Below are 9,375 nucleotides of genomic sequence, written 5' to 3'. Positions count from 1 at the left end.
AATAGCCCCTGCTAGATTTTAGTAACCTTCTTGGACATTTTGGTAGGACTGATTAAATATAATAATAACTAAGTCACAGGATGCCCTACAGATAAACTGGCAGGAAGTAAAGAATGGCAATAACAAAGGCATTGTTTTTAAATTTTAGTGGTTGCCACTCAAGCTGAGAAAAAAGTATCTAACTGTTTTCGAGAATCTGTATTGTAAACATAAAAAATCAAGCAAAAGTCATGATATTCTAAAAAAAAAACCTTACCTGTCCAGATGCACAGCTTCTGCCTTGATACACTGTCGTTTGCTTAAAAAAACATACATGCTGGCATTACACTGTACAGCAATTGCTATGTGAGAATCCCTATTCAATGGTAACCATGGTGAAGATTGTAGAATATTTCCTCAGTGTCATCACAGTTCCTGCAAGATACATCAAACAAAAAGAATGATTTGACCATATACAATAAAAGAATTTAATATTACTTATATTATCTAATTTCAAAGTCCAACAACAAATACACATATTAACTTTAACCTTTAGCCTGCTGGCAGCAAGTGATAGTGCCTTTGCAGCTAGTGCAGACCCAGATCAGCTTACACATCCTTGCAGGCTGATCAAGGTCTGTACTGTTCACTATTCAGTCAGTAAATTTTCAGTTAACATCCCTTCAATAAACAATGAAGTGTTGCCATGCAATACAAAGTCCCCTACTGGAGGGCAACTATTTTTCTCTACTGCAGTATAACATAATGAACTCAGGTATCTGTCAATAATGTATAAACAACATTGTACTATATATACAATATGTTATAACAAAACACTTGGATTAAAATCTGTATGTACAAGAGGGCCATGATGGCCCTATATCGCTCACCTGTTATCATTGCACTTGAGGACAAGAAGTTCCTCAGAAAAAATATCTAAGTCGAAAGGACAGGAACAATAAAGGGAAGAAATTTAACCAACAAGAAGAAAAAAATCTTACAAGGTATAGATATGTCATATACACCTAAAAATTGAAGGTACCATCCATGTTGTACCACAGAAAAGTGGTCTCGGTTTTTCCCTACGGCCAATAATAAAAAAATTACTAAAAATAAGCTATTTATAGTAATGTAAAAGGGAAGTAATTAAAAAAATATTGTAAGTGAACAAAAGAAGGATCTGCCAAATAAATCTGTTGACATAAATGTAACTTCAGATCAGTATCTTCATTAGTTATGGAGATATAGAGAATCCATCATTGGTCTTCGGTTAAGATCAGAAAATTCCAACCCGAGGGCGCACCGCTCAAGTCTTAAACGAGGCTAAGCCGAGTTTAAGACTTGAGCGGTGCACCCGAGGGTTGGGATTTCCGATCTTCACCGAACACCAATGATGGATTCTATTTCTCACTTACCACAACAGAAACAATAAAAACAAGCATAAAAATATGAAACTACTTAAAACGCGGGAAATTGGCGTCCGTAAGCAGAAGTGACGTCGTGATATTTCAGTGACGCACAATAACAAAGTTCCGCTTTAGTTTTATCGTTTGTAACGTAACGGTACGTTCTTATCATAAAGTAATGAATTTTGAATCGAGAAATACACTATAAGGAACGGAGAGAAAAGATAAAGGTACCTGATTTTTAATTATTTTACATAAATAGTATGTATATTCAGCGCATGAAGGAGTCCGTCACAGGAGTGTGGGATAACCCATGTGAGATAAGATTTTCCAGCACTTCTAAAAATAGAGATTTTTCTGTCTGATAAGTGAGAAATACCCATTTTAATTTGAAATAAAGGGAGGTAATCTGACATAAAATCAGTCCATAGTTATCTACCCTGATTGTCTCAGTCCAACTAATAACAATAATGAAATTTCAAATAAGTTCTATAAGTACTTACTGATATAAATCCATTTTGATTACAATCAGGGGAGGTAATCAGATATAAAATAACTCTGGAACCTATGATTGGATCTGATTTCTCATTGAATCCAAGATTTATTGTTGTTGAAGATATTTTGAAGTTTGTATCAATTTAAAACCATAACTGAAGTCTCTATATGGCTGCAAAAGCCAAAATAGCCAATTTTGGACCTTTAAGGGGCCATAACTCTGGAACCCATGATGGAATCTCGCCAGTTCAAGAAAGGAAGCAAGATCTTGTGGTGATACAAGTTCTGTGCAAGTTTGGTTAAAATCAAATCATAAATGAAGCTGCTATTGTGCAGACAAGGTCAAAATAGCTAATTCTGGCCGTATCAGGGGCCATAACTCTGGAACCCATAAAGGAATCTCCCCAGTTCAAGAAAGGAACCAAGATCTTATGGTGATACAAGTTGTGTGCAAGTTTGGTTAAAATAAAATCATAAATGAAGTTGCTATAGTGCAGACAAGGTCAAAATAGCTAATTCTGGCCATTTCAGGGGCCATAACTCTGGAACCCATAAAGGAATCTGGCCAGTTCAAAAAAAGGAACCAAGATCTTATGGTGATACAAGTTGTGTGCCAGTTTGGTTAAAATCAAATCATAAATAAAGCTGCTACTGTGCAGACAAGGTCAAAATAGCTAATTTTGGCCCTTTCAGGGGCCATAACTCTGGAACCCATAATGGGATCTGGCAAGTTCAAGAAAGGAACCGAGATCTTATGGTGATACAAGTTGTGTGCAAGTTTGGTTAAAATAAAATCATAAATGAAACCACTATCGCGCAGACAAGAAATTGTTGACGACGGACGAAGGGTGATCACAAAAGCTCACCTTAACAAGAGGACCATGATGGTCCTGAATCGCTCACCTGTCCCAACATGACCCAGTTTTGAACTGAGTATGACGTCGTTTTTTTTCTATTATTTGACATAGTGACCTAATTTTTGAGCTCATGTGACCCAGTTTTGAACCTGAGCTAGATATCATCAAGATAAACATTCAGACCAACTTTCATACAGATCCCATGAAAAATATGGCCTCTAGAGAGGTCACAAGGTTTTTCTATTATTTGACCTACTGACCTAGTTTTTGACAGCACATGACCCACTTTCGAAATTGACCTAGATATCATCAAGGTGAACATTCTGACCCCCCGGGGCAGGGCCTCTTTTCACCCCAGGGTTATAATTTGAACAATTTTGGTAGAGGACCACAAGGCAATGCTACATACCAAATAACAAAGGCCTAGGTCTTGTGGTTTTAGACAAGAAGATTTTTAAAGTTTTTTCCTATATAAGTCTATGTAAAACTTGTGACACCCGGGGCGGGGCCTCTTTTCACCCTAGGGGCACAATTCATAGAGGACCATTAGATGATGTCACATGCCAAATATCAAGGCTGTATGCCTTGTGATTTTGGATAAGAAGATTGTTAAAGTTTTTCCTTTCGGTTGCCATGGCCACCAGAGTTCTGCATGGAATTCAATTCTTTGAACAAGTTTGAAAGGGGCCCACATAAGGATCATTCCTGTGAAGTTTAATGCAATTTTGTCAAGTGGTTTTCAAGAAGAAGATTTTTTTAGAAAATTTTGACAGACGACACACAACGGACATTGAGCGGTCACAAGAGCTTACCAGGAGCCTTTGGCTCAGGTGAGCTAAAAACCAACAGACCGACAGTCCGACCGACCGACCCACTAGCTCACTGCTATATACCCCCCAAACTTCATTTTGTAGGGGTATAAATACATCAATTTGTTCGTAAAAGTGTTTTAAACACAAATGAAAGAATGATTTTCATATAATTTGTATACAACATTTGTATATGATAATGCAATATCCAACAAGAGCTGTCACTAATGGTGACAAATTCCACCACAGCGCCTTGACCTTTGACCTGGTGACCCAAAAGTCAGGTGGAGTCGTGTACTCAATAAGTACTATCAACATGTGAAGTCTGAAGGTCCTTGCTGCAGTGGTTCGCGAGTAAAGTGCCTTCATGCAAAAAGTTAACATTGTGACAGACTAACAAATGGATGGACAGTTGAAAACTAATATGCCTCCCTTCGGGGGCATAAAAAGAATATCACTTACCTTGAAGAAGTCAGCAATTTTCTCTGGAGGAATTTCATGTTTTCTAAACTTGATGGTACAGTCTCTATAAAACTTTAACCTGGCGTGTCTTGACTGCCTGAAATCTGTACTGCTCAGTCTTTCCTTCTCTTGTTTTAGCTAAAGAAAATATTTTATACATCAATATGAACAAATCATTATAAAATGTATACAAGCTGCAGTGCTATAACTGGCGAATATCACCTCTAAACACAATGAAATCATTAATATTTGTGGGGCAGTAATAGACTCAGTCATTGCATAAATCAATGAATCTAAATCCAAACAAACAAGAGCTGTCACTATTAGTGACAAATGCCCCAAAGCATTTATGCCAAGTAATTTTAAAATCCCTTCATCAATGGCAGAGGTATGGACCGGACATGAAACAGACCATGTTAACCTTTTAACCTCTAAGTGTGACCTTGACCTTAAAGAGCTTTGTGTCTGAATCTTGCGCATAACACATTGTCTCATTATGGGGAACATTTATGCCAAATAATTTCAAAATGTCTTGACAAATTCAGAGTTATGAACCACATACAAAACAGACCCTGTTAACCTTTGACTTCTAAGTCTGACCTTGACCTGGAAGATAAGGATCTGGTTCTTTGCTTGACACATCATCTTATTATGGTTAACATCTAAGCTAAGTTACTTCAAAATCCTTTCATGGATGGTAGAATTATGGACCAAACACGAAAAAACTATGTTAACTTTTGACCTCTGTCACCTTGACTACAAAGCTAGGGTCTGGGTCTTGCGCATGACATATTGTCTCATTATGGTGAACATTTATGCCAAGTTATTTCAAAATCCCTGCATGAAAGGCAGAGTTATGAATCAATCATGAAACAGACCCTGTTTTAACCTTTGTCCTCAGTGTGACCTTGACCTAGGATATAAGGGTCTGGCTTTGCACAATACATGTCATTTCATTATGGTGAACATTAATGCCAAGTTATATTTTTGTCAAAAGTTTAAATATTTTGTACAATTAGTATTAACTAGTACTGAATCTATTGATCTACATTACCTCCCTTTATGGCTCTGATTATATGAGGTAATGACAAAACAATTATGTTAGGTACAATTAAATGAAAACTTAATTAACTTTATGTTCATAAAAACTATGGCAGCCACATTATAAAAGAGCCTCTAGAGGCACTGACCTTCAAAATTTTGCTAAAAGTGATCTTTCTTTAAAGTAGAAGTTTGATCATATTATGAACATTAGAACATGAGTTTTTGTGTCTAAACTGTTTTAAAAATGCCAAATTAAGAAAAACAACATGCCTATGTCAGAAATTGAACCCAGGCTGCCATGACAATATCACTTTTCCTGTGTACTTGACCAACACACCACAGAGGAATATGTACTATATAATGCTTTATAGTAAAACATTTACTTCCAGTATACCACTCAAAACATTTTTTAAATTTGAATGGAACAAGGCAGTCTGTAAGACAGCTAAATCCCCCGCCACTGGTATGGATAGTGAAAAGGTAAACCTTTGACCTTGAGCTGTGACCTTGACCTTGAACTGACATGGCTGACCCATGTATTCTGCACATCATCTAGATGAGGTGATTATTTTACCCAAGTTTCATGAAAATCCTAAAAGGGGTTTAGGAGATACAGAGCTCAAACCTTTGACCTTGAGTTGTGACCTTGACCTTGAGTTGACATGGCTGACTCATGAGTTTTTGATGAGATTATCATTTGATCCAAGTTTAATGTAAATTCTTCAAGGGGTTTAGGAGATACAGAATGAACACAAAATGAAAGGCTCAAACCTTCGACTAAGTTGTGACCTTGACCTTGAGCAGACATGGCTGACTCAATAATTCTGCGCATTGTCTTGATGAGGTGATCATTTGACCCAAGTTTGATGAAAATCCTTCAAGGGGTTTAGGAGATACAGAACGGACACAAAATGGAAGGCTCAAACCTTTGACCTCGAGTTGTGACCTTGACCTTGAGCCGACATGGCTGACTCATGAGTTCTGCACATCGTCTTGGTGAGGTGATCATTTAATCCAAGTTTTATAATTATCATTCAAGAGGTTTAAAAGATACAGAGCGGACAAGAAATGGTAGGCTCAAACCTTTGACCTCGAGCTGACATGGCTGACTCCTGGGTTCTGCACATCGTCTTGATGAGGTGATCATTTGATTCAAGTTTCATGATTATCCTTCAAGGGGTTTAAGAGATAGAGCGGACACGAAATGAAAGGCTCAAACCTTTGACCTTGAGTTGTGACCTTGAACTTGAGACGGCATGGCTGACTCATGGGTTCTGCACATCGTCTTGATGTGGTGATCATTTGACCCAAGTTTGATGAAAATCCTTCAAGGGGTTTAGGAGCTATGGAGCGGACACGTAAGTGTTACGGAAGGATGGAAGGAGACCATTCCTATAACCCCCCACCACTTGTGGCGGGGGATTTAACAAGAGGGCCAAGATGGCCCTAGGTCGCTCACCTGAGAAACAAACTATAACAGTGTAAACATGTTTAACCTAGTGATTTCATGAAAACAAATATTTTGGTCAATTTTCATTAAGATTGTACTAAAAATGTGGTCTCCAGTTTAAACAAGTATTTTCTTAGATATGACCCATTTTCGAACTCGGCCTAGATTTCATCAAAGCAATCTTTCTGACTTATTTTCATGAAGATCAATTGAAAAATACAGCCTCTATCGCATACACAAGGTTTTTCCTTGATTTGACCTAGTTTTTGACCCCAGATGACCCATTTTCAAATTCGGCCTAGATTTCTTCAAGGTTATCATTCTGACCTATATTCATGAAGATTAATTGAAAACTACAGCCTCTATCGCATACACAAGGTTTTTCCTTGATTTGACCTAGTGACCTAGTTTTTTACCCCAGATGACCCATTTTCGAACTCAGCCTAGATTTCATCAAAGTAATCATTCTGACCAATATTCATGAAGATCAATTGAAAAATACAGCCTCTATCGCATACACAAGGTTTTTCCTTGATTTGACCTAGTGACCTAGTTTTTGACCCCGGATGACCCATTTTTCGAACTCGGCCTAGATTTCATCAAGGTAATCATTCTGACCAATATTCATGAAGATCAATTGAAAAATACAGCCTCTATCGCATACACAAGGTTTATCCTTGATTTGACCTAGTGACCTAGTTTTTGACCCCAGATGACCCATTTTCAAACTCGGCCTAGATTTCATCAAGGTTATCATTCTGACCAATATTCATGAAGATCAATTGAAAAATACAGCCTCTATCGCATACACAAGGTTTTTCCTTGATTTGACCTAGTGACCTAGTTTTTGACCCCAGATGACCCATTTTCAAGCTTGGCCTAGATTTCATCAAGGTACTCATTCCGACCAATATTCATGAAGATCAATTGAAAAATACAGCCTCTATCGCATACACAAGGTTTTTCCTTGATTTGACCTAGTGACCTAGGTTTTGACCCCAGATGACCCATTTTCGAACTCGGCCTAGATTTCTTCAAGGTAATCATGCTGATAAAATTTCATGAAGATCAGTTGAAAAATACAGCCTCTATCGCATACACAAGCTAAATGTTGACGGACAACAGACAGACGACGGACGCCAGACATTGAGCGATCAGAAAAACTCACCTGAGCATTGCTCAGGTGAGCTAAAAATGGTAAAGTCTTATATATTTCCACAACATATTATCTGTTGGTAATTAAGTTTGAAAGCCTTCTTAAGGTATTGGACCCGTAATAGAGTATCTCCTTTGAGGAACCCTAGAAAAAAATGATTTTTATTTTATTTTGTGTTTTATAATTGTTCAACAATAGTTTGATGTTTCTTTTACCAAAATTAATGCTGTAATGAATTCTCTGCAAACGTTTTAGATAGTGGCCATCACACTGAATTTTCTCTTCTTGAGCGCGAGGAAATACCATAAATTATACAAAATCTACAAAAAAACGCACCGTAAAAGTTGTTTAAAATTTGCAACACAGTGTCAAACATGGTCAACTTTAAGAATATACCAAGCAAATGCCATTTTGTAAACATTACTATTAGGGGTCCAATACCTTAAGAAATAGAGCAATACTTTTCTGATATCTAAAATTTTCATTTTTTGTTGTTGTACGATTTGGAGGTCAGTGTCTTTAAGCAACATCTTGGAAATTACACTAACAAAGCCATCAAAGACATCTAGACACACCTGAAGTATGGTGACATGATGAGCAGAAATTCCTGTAATTTTGGCAAACTTTCATGCTTCTCCAAACTTCTGTTTGTTCATTAACTGGTCAATCACAGACAAACATTCCTTCTCATACTGTTGTGATGAAGATGTGAGCAGAGCTGAGAAATTCACCCGCCATATCTCTCCCTCCTCTATACACTGTAGCATCTGGCTCTGTCTACAGAAATCTGGATCTGCAATGCATAAATAGACAAATGTGTGAGTTATTTGACTCAATTTACTGAAAATCTGAATCTACATTGTATTTACCAGATATACTGCAGCCTTAACATTAATACAAGTAACTTACACCCATGCCCTTTAATGCCAGACTGTCACAAAATAGGCCCGTCTAAATATTGAGTTATGTATCATAAAGGTAATAATGTTGATGTTTTATGCCTTTTTAACTCCAAAAAAAAAGAGTTTGACTGGACAAGGCTAATTTCGCAGATTTCAAGTAATTCAAGGGCCATAATCCAAGAGTGCCTAGGGTGATTTGAATGGTTATTGAACTTAAGCCAAGATATACCCACAAACATTGTCACCAAGTTTGGTGAAGATCGGATGAAAACTGTTTGACTTAGAGGGCAGACAAGACTAAATTCGCATTTTTTTTAGTAATTCAAGGGCCATAATCCAAGAGTGCCTGAGGCAATTTAGCTAGTTATCAAAACTGGCCGAGATATTATGCCCACAAACATTGTCAGCAAGTTTGGTGAAGATTGGACGAAAACTGTATGAATTAGGGAGTGGACATGCTTTTGGATGCAGAATGCCGCTCATCCGCCACGGGTGTTCACATGATACACCCCGCTCTTTCATGACTTGGGCATTTAAACACTAAGGTGTAGCCAGTATAGATGAGTGGTGGTTGAACTATTTTTAGAAACAAAGAAACAACACTTCATATAATTGAAAACATTGAGTTTCTCTATAGAGGAGCAACATAGTTTGCCTTTAAGAAAATTGAAGGACCTAATGAACTCATATGCTTTGCGAGAAGGCAAATATGTGGATTAACTTTTCTGTACAACTCCTGAGGTTCTATCAAAACCATGAACATCTTTCCTTCATTTACAGTCAAACCTATGTTGATAATCACCTGTGAAAAAGGA

General features: G+C 37.3%; 1 long non-coding RNA gene across 1 annotated transcript; it reads right to left on the bottom strand.

Moving 5' to 3' along the window:
- Positions 1-261: 261 nt before the first annotated feature.
- Positions 262-8,447, bottom strand: LOC128555131 (uncharacterized). Its single transcript, XR_008369813.1, has 3 exons — positions 8,234-8,447; positions 4,009-4,146; positions 262-414 (listed from the first exon to the last, which is right to left on the bottom strand). It is a non-coding gene; the product is annotated as an uncharacterized LOC128555131 (long non-coding RNA).
- Between the last annotated feature and the right edge of the window lie 928 nt (positions 8,448-9,375).

This window comes from Mercenaria mercenaria, chromosome 2 (assembly GCF_021730395.1).
Source record: "Mercenaria mercenaria strain notata chromosome 2, MADL_Memer_1, whole genome shotgun sequence".
In the NCBI taxonomy this organism is placed as follows: Eukaryota; Metazoa; Mollusca; class Bivalvia; order Venerida; family Veneridae; genus Mercenaria; species Mercenaria mercenaria.
This window is presented reverse-complemented; position numbering and strand designations above follow the sequence as displayed.